The sequence below is a fragment of the Bos taurus genome, chromosome 24 (genome assembly GCF_002263795.3).
Source record: "Bos taurus isolate L1 Dominette 01449 registration number 42190680 breed Hereford chromosome 24, ARS-UCD2.0, whole genome shotgun sequence".
Classification (NCBI taxonomy): domain Eukaryota; kingdom Metazoa; phylum Chordata; class Mammalia; order Artiodactyla; family Bovidae; genus Bos; species Bos taurus.
The window spans coordinates 56633508-56660697 of NC_037351.1; the positions used below are offsets into that span (position 1 = coordinate 56633508).

The 27190-nt window shown below is 45.3% G+C and overlaps 1 long non-coding RNA gene across 1 annotated transcript; it reads right to left on the bottom strand.

Moving 5' to 3' along the window:
• Positions 1–3776: 3776 nt before the first annotated feature.
• Positions 3777–26396, bottom strand: LOC132343796 (uncharacterized). The gene is made up of 3 exons (XR_009492760.1): positions 24934–26396; positions 11278–11351; positions 3777–6114 (listed from the first exon to the last, which is right to left on the bottom strand). It is a non-coding gene; the product is annotated as an uncharacterized lncRNA (long non-coding RNA).
• Positions 26397–27190: the final 794 nt, after the last annotated feature.

The window sequence follows — 27190 nt, forward strand, 5'->3', positions numbered from 1 at the left end:
TTTTTTTTCCATTGGAGGAAAATTGCTATACGGTGTCGTGTTAGTTTCTGCCGTACAGCAGTGCGAGCCAGCCACCATGATGCATGTGTCAGCTCTCTCCTGAGCCTCCCTGGTTCCCCTCATCACACCCCTCAAGGTCATCACAGGCCGCCAGGCTGGGCTCCCAGTCACAGAGCGCCGTCTCACCAGCTACCTGTTCTACACATGGTAAAGTGTATATATGTTGATGCTACTCCCTAAGTTATTTTTTTGAAGGATTTTCATCCTTCACTTGAAAAGACAGTAGCTATTTATTTATTCACTGTTTTTCTATGTTGCCCACTATATTGTAAACTCTGCCTTCTCCAAGACAGGCATGCCTGTTTTAATCACACTGTGCCCCCCAGTGCCCAAACCAGCGCTAGGAACTTGTTAGGCCATCAGCTGGTATTTGATTGATGGACGGATAGACGGATGCATGGTCAGACCATCGAGTCTGTGTCCCGCTTCTGCTCCTGTCCTCTCCCTTCCCATCGTCGTGCCGACGTCACAGATGCCAGAAGTTGTCCCTCTGCTCCGCTGCCTCAGCGAACACCATGAATACATGCTTGTTGACTAAAGGAATAAACAGCCTCAGAATTGTTTCTCTCAATACACATGCTCCAACTTTAAGACGATCGCGGGGACTCGATCCAGTGGTTAAGGCGTCACCTTCCCAGGGCAGGGGGTGCAGGTTCTATCCCTGGTTGGGCAGTTAAGCTCCCACCTGCCTTGAGGCCAAAAAAACCAAAACATAAAACAGAAGCAATATTGTAACAAATTCAAAAGACTTAAGAGTAAAAAAAGAATGTCCCAGCATATGAATGCACCATAGCGCAGCCCCCTGATTGTAATCTCAAGCAAAGGGAGAGCTAATGGAGGGTGAAAGAGCCCACCTTTGGTAAACAAGGCTGCATCAGAGAGGGCTGGCCACAGTACACTTTAAAATTCAAATCAAAAGTCGCTTGTGGTCACCTATGTGTGACACCGGGTGGGATAGGAACAGGATACAAAATGAGCGAAACCACAGTGCCTAGCCGGAAGGAACTTAAAAGTCTTACTGGGGAAACAGGTCAACACACTACAAGGGAATATCTTCTACCCTGTGCAGCTCCAGGGGAGGACGGAATGCAGGTGAAGGACAGAGAAAGACAGGCAAGCAGAGCAAAGGATGGCCCTGTTATATTCAAGTGAAGGCAATACAAATTTTAGAGGCCAGCAAACTTGACAAGCTGATGATTGCCCCCCGTCACCTCTCACAGAGAAGCGGTTTAGTTGTTCTAAAACAAAACAAAACCCTTCAGAAACTTCAGCAAAACATGAAACCGACACCAAGTTTATTGCAGGCTGTCTTTGCCTGGGGCCAATAGGTACAAATTAAATTTTAAAATTAGAAATTTTTTCCCTAAGAAAATGCATTGCCGCCACTTGACCAAAACAAAGAAGATTAAAGAAACCTCACCCATAGAAGAGCCAACTTGACCCAACTCTCCCAGGCCAGTAAGGCAGTTGACTTTCTTAGTCTAAGCAAGAGTCTGGGCTCTTTCTCCAGTGCGCCTTCCACAGGGTCTGTACCAGCCTCAATAATTGGGGGTAGACCCTATTTGGGGGCTTCCCAGGTGGTGCTAGTAGTAAAGAACCCACATGCCAATGCAGGAGACATAAGAGATGTGAGTTCAATCCCTGGGTGGGGAAGATCCCCTGCAGTAGGGCATGGCAACCCACTCCAGTATTCTTGCCTGGAGAATCCCATGGACAGAGGAGCCTGGCGGGCTACAGTCCATGGGGTCACAAGAGACAGACACGAATGAAGTGACTTAGCACGCATGCACACACACACGCACCGCATTTGCAGTGCACTGTTCTCAGTGAGTGGGCTTCCCCAGTGGCTCAGTGGTAGAGAATCTGCTTGCCTGTGAAGGAGGCGCAAAAGACACAGGTTCGATCCCTGGGTCGGGAAGATCCCCTGGAGGACGAAATGGCAATCCACTCCAGTGTTCTTGCCTGGACAACTCCATGGACAGAGGATCCTGGCAGGCTACAGTCCATGAGGTGGCAAAGAGTCAGACACGACTGAGCGGTCGGGCATTTTTGGTGAGTAAGTTAGTTTGATGGACAGGCTGCTCTGAACACTATCTCATACCACACAGAATGTCACAGGTGATTGGGAACTTAGATATGTAATGAATTCAATGCTCTGGTTTCCAGATGAAGAAACTGAGGCTTAGGTGTGAAAGTGACTTATCTAAATGGCATTGTCCTCATAAGCCACATTTTAAGTAATTTATCAAATGTTCTGGGACCCAAACAACAAAGTTATTTTTATACCAACAATTCTCAAATCTAAATGAAAATATTTGAAAGCAAAATCTGCTCCCTTTATCTCTTTTTTTATTATTATAAAAATATTCTTTGAAAAAATATGAGAAAATAGAGATAAACAAAATGGTAAAAACCACCTACAACTTTCACCTGTTTTTCTGAGTGTGTGTTTGTTCCTAACCATGCATACTGTTGCATTCTTTTGCTTTTTCTCCACTTAAAAATATATCAAGAAAGCCTTCCATGTTATTAAATATTCTTTGATAAGCTCACAGGATGGAAGCTCTATCTTATTTAACTAATTCTCCATTATTGTTTCAAATTTAAGTTTGGGTTCTTGGCTATAAATAGTGCTTTGCTGAACATCTTTGAATGTTTGGACATCAATGATTGTTTCTCTGTATAAATCCGTTTAAGCGGATTTTCAAGAGATATGACTCATTTTTTTAAGAGAAGTCTTTCTCAAAACTGGTCAGAAATGTTCAAGTAAAAGTTCAATGACCAAATTTATAAATCTTTATTTCACCAGAAAAGTTGTAAAGGCTTTAAAAAGGCACACAAGTTTAGGTGGAAAGCATGCTTCAACGGGATGATTCCTCAACAGAGAAGCAATGCTTATTTGTATACTATGCTAAGGTAAGTAAGCTACTGTTGTGTGCTACTTAACTCAGTTGCTACATCTCTTGTTTGGGAGCTGGGAGAACTGTACATATCAAAAAGAAGCCCATCCAATCATGTCCTTAAGCACCAGGACCATTTAGGAGAGACGGGCCTTCAATATAATGATATTGGTAGATAGCTCATTCCCTTATTCTGAGAGTATGTTCAGTTCAGTTCAGTTCAGTTCAGTCGCTCAGTCGTGTCCAACTCTTTGTGACCCCATGAATCGCAGCACGCCAGGCCTCCCTGTCCATCACCAACTCCCGGAGTTCACTCAGACTCACGCCCATCGAGTCAGTGATGCCATCCAGCCATCTCATCCTCTGTTGTCCCCTTCTCCTCCTGCCCCCAATCCCTCCCAGCATCAGAGTCTTTGCTTACTAATTATGCTTTCAATTCACATTAAGTCCAAGAAGTCAAAGTGAGGAAGATGAGGTAAATGATCTACCTTAAGGCTTCATAAATCCTATAGACCAGCTGTTTGGTTGAAGTTTTGAATTGGTGGTTGAATATCTCCACTTCTATAAGAGAGATGTGACTTTAAGCAAATTCAAAATTTGAACATACAGACTTTCAAAGCAGATTTATTAAGGGATAACTACAGAATTCCCCATTCCCTATCATTATCCCCTCTCTTAAGTAAACCTGTATTTGCATGCCCCAAAATGAGTAAATATATTCATTACTGTGGGTCTCCTAGTCTCTATCACAACTACCCAATCCTCCATTGTAGGGCAAAAACAGCTAGAGATGATACATAAATGAACAAGTAGAGATGTGTTTCAATAAAACTTTATTTAAAAAAATAGTCAGCAGCCAGATTGGCCTTCAGGCTTTGGTTTGCCAATCCTTGCTTTAAATAACACACTCCTTCCTATATGTAAAATATTTCATTTGACAACCCTTATTGTATTTGTTTCCTAGGGTTGTCATAATAAATTACCAGAAACTTGCTCCCTTAAAGTAACAGAAATTTATGCTATAACAGTTCTGGAGGCCAGAAATCTGAATTCAAGTTATCAGAAAGGTTGATTCTTTCTGGAAGTACTGATAGAGAATCGTTGGATGTTTCTATCCTTGCTTCTGGGGCTGCCAGCAACCCTTGGCATTCCTTGGCTTTCGGCTACATAGTCCAATCTGGCTCCATCTTCACATGGCCTTCTCTGTGTGTCTGTATCTTCCCCCTTCTCTTGTCTTATACGGACCTGTCTTATAAGAAATTTGGAGCCCACCCTAATTCAAGATGATCTCATCTCAAGATCCTCACCTTATCACATCTGCAAAGATCCTTACTACAAATAAAGTCACATTCCAAGTGGACATATTCTCAGGGGCCACAATTCAACCCACTACATCCATTTACAACATTACCCCATCCACCAAGGAATTCAAGGACTCTAGAGAAGAAGCCATGGAACCCCATTCAGTGAGGCACAGGCTCAGCTGTGCTCCACAAGCCATTATTCCCCTTCAGAGTTAACAAACCCAAACTGCAAAATCCCAACAGCCTGACTCAGCAGTGCAAATCATGTCCTTAAGTTATATTTTACAGAGCTTTTTGGAATCTATAGACAATAAATGGATGTGCTTCCAACAGTGGATTCAGGGACAAATCAAACACCACCACCAAAATCAAAAAACTCTGAAAATGCTGCTAGTGTACAAAGAGCTCATGGCCCGCACCAGAGCGCTGCTCAGTGCCTGGGAGACTGCTCTCGGAAAGTGGGTTTCCGGCTGGTGTATGTGCCCCACACTGAAAGGGGGAAAAAACGTCTGGAGAAACTGTGAAAGTTGACCCACCCATGACACGAAGTGATAAGTTCAGAAGAGATGTCTAAAACGTTCCAGTGGACATGGTTGTTCAACACTTAAAGATCAATTTAAAACTCATTCTCATCTTGTAGCAGACTTCACAGATATATAGATATAGATCTCAGCAACTGTAGTTACAAATATTAATACTTCCAATTTAGCTTCCAGAAACCTTCATGACCTAATCAGTAAGCAAAGCCTATTGGGAACTAAGGTGGAAATTTAGTTGGAGATATCTTTCTCAGAAATGGAACACACTGAAACCATTCTTAATGAAGTGTAGAAGATAGTTAAGGAGGGTGACTGAGTGACTTAAAGGAGAGAAAGATCAGGAAGTGAAAGGGCCACAGAGATTTGTTTGGTCCAGTCTGAAGTATGATATCCTTCAAAAGGGAATGTATACAAGAAAGTTTTCAGCAGTAAAGTATTGGGTTGGCCAAAAAGTTCATTTGGGTTTTCCCATAACAAGTTGAAAGTGTTAATTGCTCAGCTGTGTCTGACTCTTTACAACCCCATGAACTGTAGCCCGCCAAGCTCCTCCGTCCATGGAATTCTCCAGGCAAGAATACTGGAGCAGTTTGCCATTTCCATCTCCAGGGGATCTCCCTGACCCAGGGATCGAACCTGGGTCTCCCACGTTGCAGGCACGACACTTTACCCTCTGAGGCACTAGGGAAACCCTTCCCATAACATCTTACACCCAAATGAACTTTTTGGTCATCCCAATAAGTCAAGGCCAGAATGACTACTTGGAGCTCTTATTTTTAGGAGACAAAATTACATGAAATGTGGGGGCCTAAATGGTCTCTCCTGTTAGCAGCTGAGGGTTCCCAGATGGAGGACATCCCTCCACCTCCACCAAGACGTCCTAGACCAGGAAATGATCCACTGTTGACAGGGAACACCACGTGACCTGCCCATTCTCACTCTTGAAATCCAGTTCCAACTAAGAAAGGGAATTTTCTATGTGATGAATCCACCACACACGAGGGCAGAAAGAATGAATGATGAAAGAGGTAAATTCAGTGAGCCTTTGGTATAAAGGAGGAGGGTTCGGTTGGTCTGCATTCTCAGTTGCTCAGTCCTATCTGACTCTTTGAGGTCCTTTGGAATGTAGCCCACCAGGTTCTTCTGTCCATGAGATTTTTTTCTAGGCAAGAATACTGGAGTGGGTTGCCATTTCCTTCTCCAGGGGGATCTTCCAGACCCAAGAATCAAATCTGCATCTCTTGCGTCTCCTGCATTGCAGGTGGATTCTTCTAACCGCTGAGCCATCAGGGAAACCCTGGGTTGATCTGGATACTGTTGAAAGAAAAGAATCATGACTACCAACCAGGGTCAAGGAACCAGAGAACTTTGTCATTCTCTTTAACCTCTGTGATTCCCAGTGTTTCTTTTGGTGAATACCTAGACCGTTCCCCTGTTACGGGTAGTTAACTGTCTGGCAGCCCTTTGAATGGTCCAGCATTCTGCTTCAGGGACGTTCCTCTTTTCCTTTCCACCTAATTACACTGACTTTCCTCCCATCTTAATTTCCCAGAGCCCCTTTCCCACTCAGCTCCCAGCTTGGTGTCTTCATCTGTCCCTGGCTGGATGCAGCAATGCCAACTCCAGATGCCACCTTGTTTTATAACTGGGCACTGCCCTTGGGACGGGCACATGGCAATAAGCTCAGGCTTGTGATGCTGTCCCCCCCAAGCCAGGTCCTTGGAACACGACTTGGCCAGCCCACAGCACCCCAAGACCCAGCCCACGTAAGTAGAGAATTATCAGGGTCACCCCAGGAGTTGGAACTAGGAGTCTGGATCTCTGCTGCCAGCTGGGGACACACAGAGAAGCTCAAGAGATAAAATAGGAGATATCAGTGTGATGAAAAAAGAAAAACAGACTTAGTTCCTCTAGGGAGGAAGAAAGTGGCTGTGGGAAGAGAGGCAAGAAGCTGGGGTGGGCAGATTCCCAGCTGCCTCATAGAAAAATAGCATCTTCGGAAACCTATTCATGATTTTTGCATTCCTAGAGATATCTGAGTGAGCCAAGCAAAGCTGTTACACCACTAAGATTTGGGGGTTAATGTGTTACCAAAATAGAACCTGAAGAAGTGAAGTGAAGGTCGTGTCGGAATCTGAGACCCCATGGACTGTGGCCCACGAGGTTCCTCTATCCCTGAGATTCTCCAGGCAAGAATACTGGAGCGGGTTCCCATTCCCTTCTCCAGGGATCTTTCCCACCCAGAGATTTAACTCAAGTCTCCTGCATTGCAAGCAGATTCTTTACCATCTGAGCCACCAGGGGAGTCCAAAATGTAACATCAGTTCAGTTGCTCAGTCGTGTCCGACTCTTTGCGACCCCATGAATCGAAGCACGCCAGACCTCTCTGTCCATCACCAACTCCTGGAGTTCACTCAAACTCATGTCCATCGACTTGGTGGTGCCATCCAGCCATCTCATCCTCTGTTGTCCCCTTCTCCTCCTGCCCCCAATCCCTCCCAACATCAGAGTCTTTTCCAATGAGTCAACTCTTCACATGAGGTGGCAAAAGTATTGGAGTTTCAGCCTCAACATCAGTCCTTCCAATGAACACCCAGGACTGATCTCCTTTAGGATTGACTGGTTGGATCTCCTTGCAGTCCAAGGGACTCTCAAGAGTCTTCTCCAACACCACAGTTCAAAAGCATCAATTCTTCGGAACTCAGCTTTCTTCACAGTCCAACTCTCACATCCATACATGACCACTGGAAAAACCATAGCCTTGACTAGATCAACCTTTGTTGGCAAAGTAATGTCTCTGCTTTTCAATATGCTATCTAGGTTGGTCATAACTTTCCTTCTAAGGAGTAAGTGTCTTTTAATTTCATGGCTGCAATCACCATCTGCAGTGATTTTGGAGCCCAAAAAAGTAAAGTCTGACACTGTTTCCACTGTTTCCCCATCTATTTCCCATGAAGTGATGGGACCAGATGCCATGATCTTCGTTTTCTGAATGTTGAGCTTTAAGTCAACTTTTTCACTCTCCTCTTTCACTTTCATCAAGAGGCTTTTGAGTTCCTCTTCACTTTCTGCCATAAGGGTGGTGTCATCTGCATATCTGAGGTTATTGAGATTTCTCCCTGCAATCTTGATTCCAGCTTGTGCTTCTTCCAGCCCAGCATTTCTCATGATGTACTCTGCATATAAGTTAAATAAGCAGGGTGACAATATACAGCCTTGACATACTCCTTTTCCTATTTGGAACCAGTCTGTTGTTCTGTGTCCAGTTCTAACTGTTGCTTCCTGACCTGCATACAGGTTTCTCAAGAGGCAGGTCAGGTGGTCTGGTATTCCCATCTCTTGAAGAATTTTCCACAGTTTATTGTGATCCCACACAGTCAAAGGCTTTGGCATAGTCAATAAAGCAGAAATAGATGTTTTTCTGGAACTCTCTTGCTTTTTCCATGATCCAGCGGATGTTGGCAATTTGATCTCTGGTTCCTCTGCCTTTTCTAAAACCAGCTTGAACATCTGAAAGTTCACGGTTCACATATTGCTGAAGCCTGGCTTGGAGAATTTTGAGCATTACTTTACTAGCATGTGAGATGAGTGCAATTGTGCGGTAGTTTGAGCATTCTTTGGCATTGCCTTTCTTTGGGATTGGAATGAAAACTGACCTTTTCCAGTCCTGTGGCCACTGCTGAGTTTTCCAAATTTGCTGGCATATTGAGTGCAGCACTTTCACAGCATCATCTTTCAGGATTTTAAATAGCTCAACTGCAATTCCATCACCTCCACTAGCTTTGTTTGTAGTGATGCTTTCTAAGGCCTACTTGACTTCACATTCCAGGATGTCTGGCTCTAGGTGAGTGATCACACCATCGTGATTATCTGGGTCATGAAGATCTATTTTGTACAGTTCTTCTGTGTATTCTTGCCACCTCTTCTTAATATCTTCTGCTTCTGTTAGGTCCATACCATTTCTGTCCTTGATCAAGCCCATCTTTGTGTGAAATGTTCCCTTGGTATCTCTAATTTTCTTGAAGAGATCTCTAGTCTTTCCCATTCTGTTGTTTTCCTCTATTTCTTTGCGTTGATCGCTGAAGAAGGCTTTCTTATCTCTCCTTGCTATTCTTTGGAACTCTGCATTCAGATGCTTATATCTTTCCTTTTCTCCTTTGTTTTTCACTTCTCTTCTTTTCACAGCTATTTGTAATGCCTCCCCAGACAGCCATTTTGCTTTTTTGCATTTCTTTTCCATGGGGATGGTCTTGATCCCTGTCTCCTGTACAATGTCACGAACCTCATTCCATAGTTCATCAGGCACTCTATCTATCAGATCTAGGCCCTTAAATCTATTTCTCACTTCCACTGTATAATCATAAGGGATTTGATTTAGGTCATACCTGAATGGTCTAGTGGTTTTCCCTACTTTCTTCAATTTAAGTCTGAATTTGGTAATAAGGAGTTCATGATCTGAGCCACAGTCAGCTCCCGGTCTTGTTTTTGCTGACTGTATAGAGCTTCTCCATCTTTGGCTGCAAAGAATATAATCAGTCTGATTTCGGTGTTGACCATCTGGTGATGTCCATGTGTAGAGTCTTCTCTTGTGTTGTTGGAAGAGGGTGTTTGCTATGGTCAGTGTGTTCTCTTGGCAAAACTCTATTAGCCTTTGCCCTGCTTCATTCCATACTCCAAGGCCAAATTTGCCTGTTACTCCAGGTGTTTCTTGACTTCCTACTTTTGCATTCCAGTCCCCTATAATGAAAAGGACATCTTTTTTGGGTGTTAGTTCTAAAAGGTCTTGTAGGTCTTCATAGAACCATTCAACTTCAGCTCCTTCAGCCTTACTGGTTAGGGCATAGGCTTGAATTACCATGATATTGAATGGTTTGCCTTGGAAACAAACTGAGATCATTCTGTCATTTTTGAGATTGCATCCAAGTACTGCATTTCAGACTCTTTTGTTGACCATGATGGCTACTCCATTTCTTCTGAGGGATTCCTGCCCACAGTAGTAGATGGTCATCTGAGTTAAATTCACCCATTCCAGTCCATTTTAGTTCGCTGATTCCTAGAATGTTGATGTTCACTCTTGCCATCTCTTGTTTGACCACTTCCAATTTGCCTTGATTCATGGACCTGACATTCCAGGTTCCTATGCAATATTGTTCTTTACAGCATTGGACCTTGCTTCCCTCACCAGTCACATCCAAAACTGGGTATTGTTTTTGCTTTGGCTCCATCCCTTCATTCTTTCTGGAGTTATTTCTCCACTGATCTCCAGTAGCATATTGGGCACCTACTGACCTGGGGAGTTCCTCTTTCAGTATCCTATCATTTTGCCTTTTCATACTGTTCATAGGGTTCTCAAGGCAAGAATACTGAAGTGGTTTGCCATTCCCTTCTCCAGTGGACCACATTCTGTCAGACCTCTCCACCGTGACCTGTCCGTCTTGAGTGTCCCCACTAGGCATGGCTTAGTTTCATTGAGTTAGACAAGGCTGTGGTCCGAGATTAGGGGTGGTGGCTGAGACGAGCTACCCCACGTCTGAGGTCGGGGTGGTGGCTGAGATGAGTTACCCCATATCCGAGGTCAGGGGCAGCAGCCAAGAGGAGCAAGCCCATGTCCAAGGAGCGGCAGCTGCGCGGGTGCAGGAGGGCCGAGAGGAGCTACTCCACATTCAAGGTCAGGAGGAGCGACCACATCCAAGGTAAGGAGCAGCGGCTGCACTTTGCTGGAGTAGCCATGAAGAGATACCCCATACCCAAGGTAAGAGAAACCTAAGTAAGGCAGTAGGTGCTTCGAGAGGGCATCAGAGGGCAGACACACTGAAAATGTAACATAGATTAATATCATACTTTAAACTTTCAAAAAGAGCCATCACCAGCAGATGTTTGCATAGAGAGATGGTTCTGGGTTACCCTCCTGGTGCCTGGGCACAGGTCCTGCTCCCACAGTCGTGCCTTCCCACTCCCATCTCCGTCCTGACATGAGACTGCTCTCCCTGCTACTCTGCCCTCAAATCCCCACCATGGACCGCCTTCCTTGTATTTGCTACTTCTTTGACCTTTAGCTCATCCAGCTTTGTATTTTATGCTCGGGCAGAAGGCAATGGCGCCCCACTCCAGTACTCTTGCCTGGAAAATCCCATGGACGGAGGAGCCTGGTGAGCTGCAGTCCATGGGGTCGCTAGGAGTCTGACACAACTGAGCGACTTCACTTTTACTTTTCACTTTCATGCATTGGAGAAGGAAATGGTAACCCACTCCAGTGTTCTTGCCTGGAGAATCCCAGGGACGGGGGAGCCTGGTGGGCTGCCGTCTATGGGGCCGCACAGAGTTGGACACGACTGACGTGACTTAGCAGCAGCAGCAGCAACCCAACCACTGTTCGCTCCTTGCGGCAGGGACCACATCCCATCCTGCTTAGTGTCCTTTGCTCTCTTTTACAAGAGGTACTTGGTGTTCGTTAGTTGCACGACTGTTCAGACTTACCTGTGGCTCTCCTTAGAGTCATAATTGTAAAAGTTCCTGCAGCTGCTAGCTCTGTCTCCTTGGCAGTATCATTTCTGTCAACAGAAAATGCTTTATTCAGTTTCAGACATAGGAAGACAGGGTAGCTCAGTGTACGGTGGCATTGAATGGTTTTATGGCGCTGGAGAAGACTGTTCAGAGTCTGTTGGACAGCGGGGAGATCAAACCAGTAAATCCTAAAGGAAATCAACCTTGAATATTCATTGGAAGGACTGATGCTGAAGTTCCAATAGTCTGACCACCTGAAATGAAGAACTGACTCACTGGAAAAGACCCTGATGCTGGGAAAGATTGAAGGCAGGAGAAGAAGGGGACAAAGGATGCGATGGTTGGATGGCATCATTGACTCAATGGACATGAATCTGAGCAAACTCCGGGAGGTAGAGAAGGACAGGGAAGCCTGATGTGCTGCAGTCCATTGGGTCGCAAAGAGTTGGACCTGACTTAGCAACTGAACAACAATAGCCTCATGTAGGAGTGTCTACTCCTCTGTGGTTGGCCTGTCCCACCCCAGCCAGAATATTCCGTCATGGTTGTTAATGCTTTTCTTCTAAAGTAAAGAGCCCTGAGGGGTCAGTATGTGTGTGCTCAGTCATGTCTGACTCTTTCTGATCCCATGGACTGCAACACGCCAGCCTCCCCTGTCCATCACTATCTCCCGTAATTTGCTCAGATTCATGTCCATTGAGTCAGTGACGCTATCTAAAAAGTAATAGTGGGGTCATATCTTGCCTTTAACAATGAAATGTACATCTTACTGTGGAGCTCCCAGAGGCTAACCTTGGGTCCAAGTGCCCAACTGTCCCAGTTTGCAGGACTATCCCCAATTTTAGCACTAAGAAATCCTGAGTCCTGGGAAACAGTTGTTCTCCCTAAATAGAATTCAAGAGATCTCTGAATCTGGATACAAAACAAATTATGTCCTTATTTTGATCAACCTGTAACTGAAATTAACAATTGCTTTCAACTGTGAAAGTAGGCAACAAATCAGTGATATTAGCGATATCTATGACTCGGTTGCCAGAACAAATGTCAGATACTTTATTACATTAAATTGAAGCAGATATCTTAAAATATCATACGTTCTTCACTATTTTGAAATAAATGGGTATTAAAGCCACCACTTTAATTCATTAGATCTCATTTAACGCATTAATTTAAGAAAATATATTATTAGGTCAAAATTTTTGTTTTCACTCTTTTCGGTTACATGCAACACAACTATTGCATTTTAAATTATGAGACATGGTCTACCGGCTTCACTAGATTGCCAAAGAGATCTAACAGCTCAAAAAAGGTTAAGAAGTGCAGAGGCACCACGCAGAACCTGAAACCCTAACTTCCTGGAATTTACAGAACAAGGTACAGGGGAAAACATTATCTCATTTTCTCCTCCACACTCTCAGGCGGTTACTAACCTCCAAAGGTCATGCTGACGAAGTCTATGCACTTAACCACCAGACAGTCTGAACTTCCTGCTTCCCAGGTGACGCCCCGGTGAAGAATCTGCCTGCCAACGCAGGAGACACAAGAGATACGGGTGTGACCCCTGGGTTGGGAAGATCCCCTGGAGAAGGGAATGGCAACCAGCTCCAGTGTTCCTGCCTGGAAAAGTCCATGGACAGAGGAGCCTGGTGGGCTGCAGTTCTCAGGGTCAAAAAGAGCTGGACACGACTGAAGTGACTTAGCACAGCACAACACCTATATTCTATCAAACAATGAATAAATCATTAAAAACCCCAGAAGTATTAAAACCCCAGATATGTAAAGGTATTTATGCTTTTCCACATCTGAAATGTCGAAACTGCAGCATAAAGAGATACGCAGTTACAACTTGGCAGATAACAGAATTCACATGCATTGGTTTTTAGTCTGGCTGTTTCTATGCAATACTCTCTATCATTGTCTCCGTAGTGGGAAAGATACAAATTAAGAGATATAACATCATAAACTAGTCAGTTCTCTCACAAATCAGTAAGTAAATATAACATAGCAGTTCTAATAAAAGTTCCAATCAGATTTTGGGAATAGAAGGCAAAGAGCAAGCAAAAAACAATTTAACTTGACAAAGTGACTATTAAATTCAGCCCAGAGACTATTTATGCAAAAACAACCAAAAAATTCTCAGAAAACAATTAGTAATGAATGACTAGCTTTGGTAGATATTAAAATGTATAGAAAGCTACCATAGTTAAAAGTGTAATATTAGTGAATGGGTAGACAGAAAAAAAAAATCAATATATTCTGCTCCAGAATAGAAATTCTGAAAGCATCCAAGAATTCAGTATGTAATTACAATGATATTTTAAATCAGTGATCAAATAAATGGTATTAAAAAGAGGCTCAGTGTCTGGGAATAAATAGTTCATAAAGTTACAGTCATTGATGTTCCCAAATATGAACAGGTATGGTGGTTGGGTTTTTTTTTTTTTTGGTGGTGGTGGTGGTGTTTTAACAAAATTTTTCATGTTCTCCTCCCATTATATTTCTTTTGTTTTATTTACCAGGTTATTCAAATATTTAATCACCTTGCAAATAGTCACTTCCCCAAAGTAAGCACCGTTTTTACTGGTAATTTTTTTTTTTTTAATTCGGTTGCATGAAGTCTCAGTTGTGGACTTCCCTCATGGCTCAGCCAGTAAGGAGTCTGCCTGCAAGGCAGGAGACCCAGGTTTGATCCTTGGGTTGGGAAGATCCTCTGAAGAATGAAATGGCAACCCACTCCATTATTCGCGCCTGGAGACTCCCATGGACAGAGGAGCCTGCTGGGCTACAATCCATGGGGTCGCAAAGAGTCAGACATGACTGAGTGACTTCACCTCTTTCCCCTCTTAGTTGCAGCATACAGGATTTCCAAAGTGTCATGCCAAATCTTTCATTATGGCTCACAGACTCTAGTTGCGGCCTGCTGGCTTAGTTGCTCCGAGGCTTGTGGGATCTTAGTTCCACCAACCAGGATTGAACCCATGTCCCCTGCAAGGCAGATTCTTAGCCACTGGACTACCAGGGAAGTCCTCTTACTGGCAAATTTTTAAGAACTGGATTTCTTTCATGTTACTGCAATGGAGAAGCCTGGGGACCAGTCTTCAGATAGTTCTGTGGTTAGAAAATTATTTACAAATATTCAGTGAACGGGAATTAAGTCCCTTCTATTGGCCAAGCATCATGCCAGGTGCTCAGGATACAAAAGTGAGTAAAGCTTAGCCCTCCCTTCAAAATGCTGTTAACCTATTAGCAAGTCTGTCTGCAACATACACCATCTGGTCGCTTACTGTTTGATCATAATTTGGGCATAGTAATAGTAGCATACTGGGTAAAAATAAGGTATATCCAGTAAAACAGGAAGCACCAGAAAAATCATTCAGTACAGTTTTTGCTTATTAGATCTCTGCAGAGAGATTAAGCAGGACTGTCAGATTCTGATGCCCGAGTCCGATGACGCTCGTCCAGCAGTTTTGCTGAACCAGACAGATCCTCCAAGTTCTCCCCTTCGAGCCACAAAGCAGGCACAGCTGGACACTTCATCACGGCTCTGCTCTCTCCCTGAACAAGTCCGACAAGCCGATGGCGCTAGGCCATGACTTACAAAATATGGCATAATTGTAGACTGTAATCAGCATGATGATAGCTGACTTGATAAGAGAGGTCAAATCCCATTTTTATATCCTGAGTTCCTAAAATATTGTTTCGTCAAAAAAATCAATTTCTCATTTTTCTAGCGTTAACTTGAAAAGGGTATAATTGATCACGCCTAAATCCCTTACATCACCCGGGCCTGTGTGAAAGGCTCGCGCCCAAGAAGCCACTTGAGTGAGGGCCAGGCAAAGCAGCAGTTGTCGTCAGCACCTCACACCCGTGGGCCCGAACCGCTTCAAAGCAAGAACTTGTTTTACATCCTTCGCTTAAGGCTGTGGGGAAAACACAGGCTGGTGGAATACAGATGCTCAGCTGGCTCATTTGGGTTTTGTGGTCCAATTTGCGGATGGGATGTTTATAAAATCCGGTGATTATGATGCCATCTCATTAACATTCGTTAAGTGAGAACCACAAAGTGTATGATGGGCATCTCTGGTCTGAGGGGAGGAGGAGGAAGAAAATGAAAGCAAGATGGGGTTTCCTACTTCGGCACAGGCCAAAAGAGAGACACAGAGGGAAAGGACCCCTCCCCGCTTCCTTTAAGTCAGACTTCGAAGGGAAAAGGGAGGAGAGAGAAAAGGCGGCCGCTTTGCCATTCATCAGTGCATTTGATCCCTAAGCAAACCAGGTCCGAGACCAGCCTACGCTGATTTCCCCATGAATTCGAATGCTCAATTCCTTGTATGAATTAGCCAAGGAGACACCTCTTCCAGGATGCCTATCTAGACTGAACTTACTCCATGTGATGTCTGCACCTTCAGTGAGGCTGAGCTCAGAGTTTTCAGCACAAAGTTGCTGTTGCTGCCTTGCGACTGGTCTCTGCTCCTGTCCCTGTGGGGGACACACAGATTCTAGCTGCTCCACCTAAAGTCTAGCTCGTCTACCTAACTGCAACTGTCCCTGAAACAAATGCTATCAGAGATAACGGCTTCATGTAAAAGCAGTTCTTCCAGAAGGTAAGTGCAGAGTGAGCACCATAAACACTGAGGCACAGGTTATTTTGCCAACTTCCTGGCAAAGGTCCTAAAAAGAGGAAGAACGTGACCAGAAGGTCTTGATGGGTGGGGAGCTGAATGTGCAAGGTGAGAGACAGATCAGAGAGTTAAGAGTGTCACAGACCCATGGGCAGCACCACTGTCAGAGAGGAGAGTTAAGCAGGCACACCGTTCTGGAGTAGAGAGGAAAAGAGGGCAGCAAAACGGAAATCATAAGGTAATAAAACCAAGCTTGGTCAACACTCACTCATTCACTCAGTGAAGAATCCCCAGTGCATCAGGTGCTGTTCCGGGTACTGCACAGTAGAGGGAAGAAAGTCACACCCTTTGATGTCAGTGGTCTGTGTTGAGTTAATGTGTGTGTGTGTGCAGGGTTGCTCAGGCACGTCCAACTCTTTGCGATCCCATGGACTGTAGCTTACCAGGCTCCTCTGTCCATGAAATTCCCCAGACAAGAATACTGGAGTGGGTAGCAATTTCCTTCTCCACAGGATCTTCCCCACCCATAAATCAAAGCTGCATCTCCCACGCCTCCTGCATTGGCAGGCAGATTCTATATCGTTGAGCCAACCAGGGAAGCATTGCTCTGCAGAGCTGCTTTATTTCCAGAATCTCAGCAGAGGATGAGCTTCAGCCACCCTCAATGGTGAATACTATTTTCTTTGAAAATAAGGAAGCACTATATGTATGAGCTCCAGTATCCTTTTGCCTGGAAAATCCCATGGGCGGAGGAGCCTGGTAGGCTTCAGTCCATTGGGTTGTTAAGAGTCTGACACGACTGAGCGACTTCACTTTCACTTTTCACTTTCATGCATTGGAGAAGGAAATGGCAACCCACTCCAGTGTTCTTACCTGGAGAATCCCAGGGACGGGGGAGCCTGGTGGGCTGCCGTCTATGGGGTCTCACAGAGTCGGACCCGACTGAAGTGCTGCAACAGCAGCAACAGCAACATATGCATGAGCTGACAGTCTATGCTGCTACTACTGCTAAGTTGCTTCAGTCATGTCCGACTCTGTGCGACCCCAGAGATGGCAGCCCACCAGGCTCCCCCATCCCTGGGATTCTCCAGGCAAGAACACTGGAGTGGGCTGCCATTTCCTTCTCCAATGCATGAAAGTGAAAAGTGAAAGTGAAGTCGCTCAGTTGTGTCCGACTCCTAGCGACCCCATGGACTGCAGCTCACCAGGCTTCTCCGTCCATGGGATTTTCCAGGCAAGAGTACTGGAGTGGGGTGCCATTAAACCAGACAGTGTAATGAACCAACCAGCAGGAGAGGAAAAGGTATCAACGGGGCTCTCTAAATTATGGTTCCAGACTTGTTTTGAAAGGGAGAGGAGACTGGTCCAAATAATTCCTAAATTGAAACAAATCCTCAGACTCTCTCACAGGGCTGCAGCCACTGACGCATATGGTTCCTGGAGCTAGGGCAGTGGGAAGCCACTGAACAACATAAAGTTAAAAAGAACAACATGGCAAACATCAGGCTTAAGCAGCTCAAGCTGCGGTGGCACTTCTCACCCGAGGACTTGCTGGCAATGAGGAAGCCCATTTACGGAGCCAACCTACGTGTAGTTGTAGGTGCAATCTGGGACGAACTCTTCTAGCCGTGAGAAGCCTGGCTACGAACAGTCCAAATATAAACCCAGTTTGTGGACCGCATTCATTCCTTGAACTAATACTTCCAGGGCACCTGCTCCACACTGTTACAGATGCTGGGGACACAGCCGTGAATAAAACTGACTTCCTGCAGCTCATACTGCAGTGAGAAGAGACAGACAATAAACCAATAGACAAACACTGGAGAGAAAGAAGGATGGGAGGGGAAAAAAGGGACGAAGGCGATTTCTTCCTTGCACGTATCACGATCTGAAGTTAAAGCTGGGACTGCCCCGGTGGTCCAGCGGTTAAGAATCCACCTTGCAGCGCAGTGGACATGGATTTGATCCCTGGCTGGGGAACTAAGATCCCATAGGCTGCCAAGCAATTGAGCCCGCACGCCTCAACTAGAGAGTCTCTGCGCTGCAATGATGATCCCATGGTGCTGCAAACAAGACCAGAGGCAATCAAATAAATACATATTAAAAAATAAATAAATTCAACTGAAAGCTAAGGTCACATGTTGAGTGACAAGCCGACCTGAATGACGAGAAGCCCGCCACGCAAAGATGTGGTCGTGACCACTGCTTCCTGTTCCACAGCATTGTGCACTTTCCTTACTCAGAAGGACCTCAGAGGTCATATCCAGTGCTCTCGGTTTATGAGACTCAGGGAAGGAGCATGTGTCTCCAAAGACACGCTGAGAAGGAATCAGGACTCTCTGCTCACGGACTTCCCTTTTAATTTACCGGAAGGTCTAAATAGACAAGTGATAATTATTCAACAAATATACACTGAGTTAGAACTATCTCGAGGGGGGGGGGGGTGGGCACCGTGATGGCCACTCTCCAGAAACTCTCTAGAACTGAGAGACACGTAAATGAGGTAAGCAGACACCCATCCTGTGCTCACTGGGGGCTGATTTGGCGCTCGTGAGGGGGCCTCAGCCCAGAAGAATGAATGGAGGAGATAGAATCAGAAGGATTATGCTGAGCAGCGATCCAAACGGAAAGAAAGGTGCAGGAAAGGTGCAGGGGAGGGGGAGTGAGGAGGAGGAGGGGCGCTTGAGCAGCGGAAGGGCTGGACACCAGGCCTACCAAGCCTAGATGGTGGGACATCAAACACAGGACAGACTTTGGGAAGAGAGGAGCTTCAAGGAATATAAATATGTCACCAGTCTCACCCCTTAAAATGGTCTTGCCCACCAATCTCACACCCTCTGCCTCCAGGTCTCCCTGTAATTTCTCAGTGATTTTAGGGGGACGATTCTAGATGGTTCCAAGCTCCTGAACATTCACAGTACCTGCTGCCTCCCAGCTTGCAGAGTCTGACATTTGAGCCAACTTCAGCTTCTCTGGTGGCACAGACAGTAAAGAGTCTACCTGCAGTGCAGGAAACCGTGGGTTCGATCTCTGGGTCGGGAAGATCCCCTGGAGAAGGAAATGGCAACTGGCCCCAGTATTCTTGCCTGGAGAATCCCATGGACAGAGGAGCCTGGCGGGCTACAGTCCATGGGTCAAAAGAGTCAGACACAACTGAGCGACTAACACTTTCACTTTCATTCAGCTCTTCTTGATCCTTTTCTTCATCCCCTTTACCTTTCCTCCACAAGTTCTGCACTGGGCGCTCCACACTTACCGGCTCAAAATAGCGGTCATTTCTGCAATCGTTTACTCGGTATTCATTTAAATGCTATATTCTATATGCTAAGCATGATTTTTCTTTTTCATTTTTTTTATTTTTATTTTTTTACTTTTTGACCATACCTTAAGGCATATGGAATATTTAGTTCTCCAACCAGGGAACGAACCTGGGCCCCCTGCAGTGGAAATATGGAGCCTTAACTACTGGACCACCGGGGAAGCCCCAAGAATATCTCATTTAATCCTCTCTCCCTATGAGAGATGACTGGATGGCATCACCGACTCAATGGACATGAGTTTGAGTAAGCTCTGGGAGTTGGTGATGGACAGGGAGGCCTGCTGTGCTGCAGTCCATGGGGTTGAAAAGAGTTGGACACGACTGAGCAACTGAACTGACTGACTGCCAGTGTTTAGCTAGCAAGTTGAGTCTCAGACAGGTTAAATAATTTGCCTGAGGTCACATAGCTGAAAAGCTTTGGAGTTAGTATCTAAGTCTTTTGAACGGAGAAACTTTCCAATTTTTACTATGAAAACATTCAAGTAAAGAACTGTATAAAAAGGAAAAAGAAAAAAAATTTTGCCTCCTTCATAGTTCAGCCTTGGCGAGCCCTATCAGTTTAGACACTGGAGGTATTTTGACTCTCTCTGAAATTCTCTTTCTAGCGTGTGGCCAAATTCCCTAGATGCTGCTGAACTATGGGCAACTGATACCAGCCTTTCTTTCTCACAAGCTATTACTTAAGCCTTAGTCCAGGAAATACAGAATTTATTACATCTCTGAACTTTCCCAGAGGGCAAGGTACCATCACATCTTTTGGAGACCAAAAGAAAAGAATTGTTAAAAGATGGAAGTGGTCCCACAGGGACGAGGCACGAGCATGTTCAGAGGCTGCGTAAGCGAGCGGCACAAACCCACTCGCCCTCCAGGGCTGCTGCGCTAGCTTCTCTCCTGAGGCCGCCTGGGGAGCCTCCAGGCCCAGTGATGTTGCTGTATACAGCCCGCTCTAGAGGCCCAGATGACAGCAGTCTTCTCCGAGGGCAGAGCTTCAAGTGACACACCAGTCTTCCACTTTGTACAGAAAGACAAGGGGTCGGGGGCTAGAATCTCCATGAACTCGCGGTCAGTGGCCTAGCTGGTTAGTCAGGGGGCTGCTGCTGCTAAGTTGCTTCAGTCGTGTCCGACTCTGTGCAACCCCATAGATGGCAGCCCACCAGGCTCCCCCGTCCCTGGGATTCTCCAGGCAAGAACACTGGAGTGTGTTACCATTTCCTTCTCCAATGCATGAAAGTGAAAAGTGAAAGTGAAGTCATGTCTGACTCTTCACGACCCCATGGACTGCAGCCCACCAGGCTCTTCCATCCATGGGATTTTCCAGGCGAGAGTACTGGAGTAGGGTGCCATTGCCTTCTCCAAGTCAGGGGGCTAGCAAGAGACAATCTGGAGGCCTGGGGAGAAACAGGTTTGGGAAGAGGCATTCGGATGATGTAGGGGACAGGGCACAAACGCTGAAGACTTTTGTATCACGTGTTAATTCTCACCAGAGAGCATCTCTGGGAGCAGACACTACACAGCCAGCAGGACAGAGTGAACTGACCCATCTGTCATCAGTCACCCCAGGCCTGGGACAGTGCATGAAACACAGAAGCCACGTTGGCAGAGCTGAAACCTAAGCATGAAACCAACAGCCGAGGCTCCCACTTACCCAGTGCTAGCATTGAGTATCACCAGACAGCCAACATGTGGCACCATCCCGCAAAGAGACCAGCCAGCCTCCAAGGGGCAAGTCAACCATCAGGTGTGCCACAAAGTTCGTGCGGGTTTTCCGTAAGACGTTACAGTATCATCAAAGACCCACAAGAGTGTCTGATCCACCAACACAGGGTTCCACAAAACACCACCTCAGACCAAGGGGCCCACCTCACAGCAGAGGTGCTGTGGCAGGGAGCATACGGCCACGGGAACTGTGATTACACACCGCTTCACTGAAAAGTCTGCTGTGAACCAGCAGTGGAACGTCTCTTTGGTGACACAAGGGGCCGTCCCAGAGATGGTATTCTGTGAGGGTGGCAGGATCCTCTAGGACTCGATATACACTCTTAATGACTGACACGTGGTCCTGTGACCCCTTGAGGTAGAATGCATGGGTCCCAAAACCAAGAGGTGGAACTATCTACCGCCCCTGCCTCCAGGAACTCACTTGCGATCCATACAAGCTTAGGCTCTGAGGGTCTCTAGGTCCTAACTCTCAAAGAAGGGAAATGACTTCCTGGGCACACAGTAGGAGTCTCTTTGAATTTTAGGCTCCAGTTGCCACCCAACTACTTGGGGGTCCTCATGCCAAGAGACCAGCAAAATCAGCCACATGGGCTAGAGTAATTAACCCTGCCCACAGGGGGAGCTTTACTTCTGCTCTATACATAAGTAAAGAGTGTGTCTGGCAATCAGGTGATGGCCTCAGGCTTACCATTTAAGCCTGCTAGATGGATAAGACCAGCAGCCATACCCCCAAGAAGGGCACAGGAATAACCAGGAGTTCAGGACCCTCTGAGAGGTAAGCCACTTAGCCCAGCAGAGGGGTTAGCCAGAATTGAGAGAAACCGAGAATGAACGGTAGAGAAGGATCATACAAGTATTAGTTACAGCCTTGAGATCAACTATGGCTGCAAAAGCCATAGTATTTCCTACTAAGCCTCATTTGTACGTTCCCAGAAAATAAGACCAATCAAAATCTGATTTAAAAAAAAATGTTCCCAGATAGGGGAGATTTATTATAAAAATCCAGTGGATTTGACAAAACTAGGCAGTGTATTGGGCTTCCCTGGTGGCTCAGACAGCAATGAATCCACCTGCAATGCAGGAGACCTGGGTTCGATCCCTGGGTTGGGAAGATCCCCTGGAGGAGGGCATGGCAACCCACTCCAGTGTTCTTGCCTGGAGAATCCCATGGACAGAGGAGCCTGGCGGGCTACAGTCCACAGGGTCACAAAGAGTCGGACACGACTGAGCAACTAAGCACAGCACAATGTATTGAAAAGCAGAGACATCACTTTGCCAACAAAGGTCCATATAGTCAAAGCTATGGTTTTTCCAATAGTCGTGTACAGATGTGACAGCTGGACCATAAAGAAGGCTGAGCACTAAAGAACTAAAGCTTTCAATGTGTGGTGCTGGAGAAGATTCTTAAGAGTCCCCTGCAAGAAGATCAAATCAGTCACTTCTAAAGGAAATTAACACTGAACATTCACTGAAAAGACTGAAGCTGAAGCTCCAATACTTTGGCTACCTGATGCAAAAAGCCAACTCGTTGGAAAATACTGATATGCTGGGAAAAGACGAAAGACAAAAGGAGAACGGGGCAGCACAGGATGAGACGGTTAGATAGCTCACTGACTCAATGGACATGAATGTGCGCAAACTCCGGGAGACAGAGAAGGACAGGAAGCCTGGTGTGCTGTAGTCCATGGGGTCACAAAGAGTCAGACATGACTGAGCAACTGGACAACAACAAAAAGTGGATTTGAGTGGCACAGCACGGATGTAGTGCACACTAGGGCACTCCACCCATGTCCCCTCTTCAGGGTGGACACACTCACAGCCCAGCTGCTAAGAAGACTGGATGCTGGTGACTCACAGCTGAGCTCCCCCCGGGAACTGCCCTCTACCGCTGGGATCTGCCGGATCCAGGATCTCGGCTCCTCTGAGGGGACCACCTATGGCCAGTGACTGGCTCGTGAAGGAGAACAAAGATCTGGTCCCCACGCCTCAATATGGGACAATGCTAGAGGGTCATCTGAGCTCCAGAGCTCCCTGTAACATCAGCTGGGGTCCCGAAGCCACAGAAATACAGGTCAGTGCCTCCCTCAGCCCAGTCCTGTCTTCCCCATGACCTTATAGATATCTCTCCTGAATACATTTGGAGCAAACTTTCTGCATGAAAATCTGTCTCAAAGTTTATTTCCAAGTACCCAATGTAAGATAGCCATGCTCACACACATCATCACACGGCCCAAACAAGACTGCACTGGAACAGGTAACAGGAGAAGTTTCTTACCATGGGTCCATCTCCTTAACAAAGTTCTCCACTTAATCAAATATACCTGCCCTCTTAAAATCTGGGGGGGTAATTCTCCCTCCATGTCTCAGTCTAATCTATGAGGCTGCATAAGTTGTTGAATAAATCCATGGCATAGTATCCTGCTTCTCTCAACATAAAATGTTGGCCTTAGATATAAAGATAAAAACCAAGGGTTGGTATAAACATACTACGTTAAAGACATTTAATGTCAGAAAGTTCACATGCTGGTATCATTGCAGTCTATGAGAAAGGGTTAAGAAGACTAGGTCATCAGGTCATATAGCCTTATGGAAGTCATTTAACCTTCAGTGAGCCTGTCTCCTAAACTATGTTAAAAGCTTGTTTGGACTACCGTCAGAACTGCCATGAGGACCTTCTCTGTAAAGATAACAGTACCTGCCTAATTCTTAGAATGAGGCTTCTTGGAAAGACTAAATGAGGTGATATTTTATGATACCTGGAACGCAGTAAACGCTCCACATATGACTAGTATCAAATGAAAAGAAGCCTACGAAATTACTTTGAAACTGCAACACGGTACAAAAACACCACCAATTTTGAAAGCAGCACAATATATTCAATAGGGGATGTTTTACATTTTATCAGAGGTTTGGCCATATCTCCTTAACATCATTTAACTTCAAAGCATCTAGTGCGGTGTTTTGCTACTGGGCAGATGCTTAAAATCTTCTCCCTGACTTTCAAGAATCAGTAATACCAGGCCTTGGCACCCTACGGATATTGGCAAGCATAAATGCTTCTGTAATACTCTGACAAAGAGATTTTTTTTCTGGATTAGAGTACCAAAGGAGAGGGGAAACTACATTTCTCTGATCCATATGAAAAGTCACCCAAAGATTTCAAATGTATTTTTATTGGTCTGAATATATTCCAATCAAGTTTTTTCTAATCATCTGCTATCTCAGGGTCCTGGTGTATGTGCACCCATTTCCCATTACATTTTATTAAATGAAGGATCAAGGATTACATCTATCCTGTGCTCCAGATTTTTAATGGAAACAAAATCCTCTGAGGATTATCTTAAATCCGGGTAATATTCTTAAGTGGGACCTGAACGCAGCCTAATAGTTGCAAGGTTAGAAACCCATCTCTCTGTCTCCTTAAAGTGACTCTGTGAACTCAGATCCCTGGGTCACTGAACCACTTCAATACTGGCATATGTATTATGAGGAAATACACAGATCAGAATTCAAAAAACATTCAAACATAATGCCAGAACAGGATGATCAATCCAACTCCATCAATCCAATCCATTTCATTTAATCTCACCTTTAAACAGCCCTAAACTCTGTATTCCCTTCCTGTGAGTAAGGCTAACTTTCGCCTTCACCCCTCCTCTCCTTCTCTTTATCTATTTGTACCCCCACTCTGAATTAGCCTTCTTGCGCTAGGACCATCACAAATCTTGCCTCCTAAATATGCCTTCTTCCCTGTCCTGACTTAGCTCACGTGTGTACGTGCTCAGTCGCTTCAGTCGTGTTTGCCTCTTTGTGACCCCATGGACTGTAGCCCGCCAGGCTACTCTGTCCACGGAATTCTCCAGGTAAGAATATGGAGTGGGCTGCCTTCTCCTCCCCCAGGGGATCGCCCAACCCAGGGATGGAGCCCACGACTCCTATGTCTCCTGCATTGGCAGGTGGGTTCCTTACCATTAGCGCCACCTGAGAAGCCCTCTGCGTGCCTTCCTAATGAATATTATTTTCTAGAACCCATCCCCCTTTGTGACACTTGGAATGTCCCCTCCCCCTGCACCCTCTGTAAATGACCACCCCAGAGGCCAGGCCAGGCACTCTGCTCAGCACTGGCTCCCCTCCACGGGACTGAGCCCAAGGCACGCGGAGCCACTGGGCATCATGGAAACAACTCTAATAGTTCTATGAGAACTCCCCAACACACTGAGCTGCATTTGGCATTTGATTAACAGGTTTCCATTTCACAGAGGAAATATACCACAGAATTTTAAAAATCATTCCCATTATAAAATGTTGTTTCTTCACATTAATGATCTACATTGATATCACTCTGAAAGACTTGTAAAGTCCACTCCGTTTGGGACACAGACTTCCATAGATTCCAGCAGTGATGCCTTAACTTGGCTTTTGTTTGGAACTTGAAAGCGCCCTTGGCAGGCTCCATTCCCTCCGCGGGGGAACAATGCAATCGAAGTACCCGTGCTAAAGTCTCGGGTGGTGTTGTTGTTCAGTCACTCGGTCGTGTCCGACTCTTGCAACCCCATGAACTGCAGCACGTGAGGCTGCCCTGTCCTTCACTGCCTCCCGGAGTTTGCTCAAACTCACGTCCATTGTGACCACGATGCCATCCAACTGTCTCATCCTCCGTTGCCTCCTGCCCTCAATCTTTCCCAGCATCGGGGTCTTTTCCAATGAGTCCGCTCTTCGTATCAGAGCCTTTATCGGAGCTTCAGCATCAGTCTCGGTGGTGGGTTATATATGCCTTTTCAGTGTGGCATAGCTTTCTCACAAGGTCTTTGGTGGCTGAACCTAAACAAATGAAGAGAGATGGAAATTTCAGATGCCCTGGTGAGCCAAGAAGAGAGTAATTGTGAGCAAAAGTTTCAACAACCATCAGTCCTTCATATCATACCATGTAGATGGTCACTTTTCTGTCAAGTATATTCTGCATTAATTTTAAAATGTTTAGGGACTTCTCTGGCTAAGACCCTCAGCTCCCAAAGAGGGGGGCCCAGGTTCGATCCCTGGTCCGGGAACTAGATCCCACATGATGCAACTCAGACCCAGCACAGCCAAATAAATAAATATTAAAAAGTAAAATAAAAGTGTTTAGATATTGACTATTCCTAGTCTTGTCCCTGATCAATAAGCCGTGAGCCCTTAGACAACTTAGATTTTCTGTAACCTGTAACCTGTCGTTGCTGTTGTTCAGCTGCTAAGTCACGTCTGCCTCTTTGTGACCCCATGGACTGCAGCATGCCAGGCTCCTCTGTCCTCTCACGAACAGTGAGTTGGTGATGCTATCTCACCAGCTCATCCTCTGCTGCCCCCTTCTACTTTTGCCTTCAGTCTTTTCCAGCATCAGGGTTTTTCCAATGAGTTGGCTCTTGGCCAAAGTATTGGAACTTCAGCTTCAGCATCAAGTCTTCCAAAGAATATTCAGGGTTAATTTCCTTTAGGATTTTCTGAAACCTACATACTTCATATGTAAGATGGGGATAATAAAATTTTCCTTCCTAATGCAGAAAGCTAGGAGGAAGTATAACTCTCTTATTTTGTACATGAAAACAGACACTGAGGATAAGTGACTTCATGGCATAAAGTTGGTAAAAGGGGCAGGGCTAGAACCTATAATTCTAGGCTCAAATCTCTACCTAGTCTTATATTTATTCGAACACAGCAAGATATAAAATCATATGAAATAACTTGATTATAATCCTATTTGACAAAAAGATACAAATGAGGTATGAAGAGGTTTAATGGGGTTTAATGGCAGAACTTTGGTTACAACCCAGGCATGCAAAAGTCTAAGCCAGAGTCTTTCTATACTGTCCATCAAACTGCTATAACTTGACTTCATTTTTCTGATTGAAGAAATAAATGTAAACTTGCCCCCACATAGGTATATATTGGTGTAGCCAATATTCTAGAATGTGAAGCTTGAAATCTATTTCAATGATTTCTTCCAGTATTGTTTTAGTCCTTCCCCTTTATTTGACAATTTCCTGTCTTTCTGCACTATCTTGAGATGGATACCTATTTTTTAATTAAAGCGTGGTTGGTTTAAAATATTATATTAGCTTCAGGTGTACACCATAGTGATTCAATATTTTTATAGATTATATTTCATTTAAAGTTATTATCAACGATTCCCTGTGCTGTACAATATATGCTGCTGTGCTGTGCTGAGTCGCTCAACCACGTCTGATTCTTT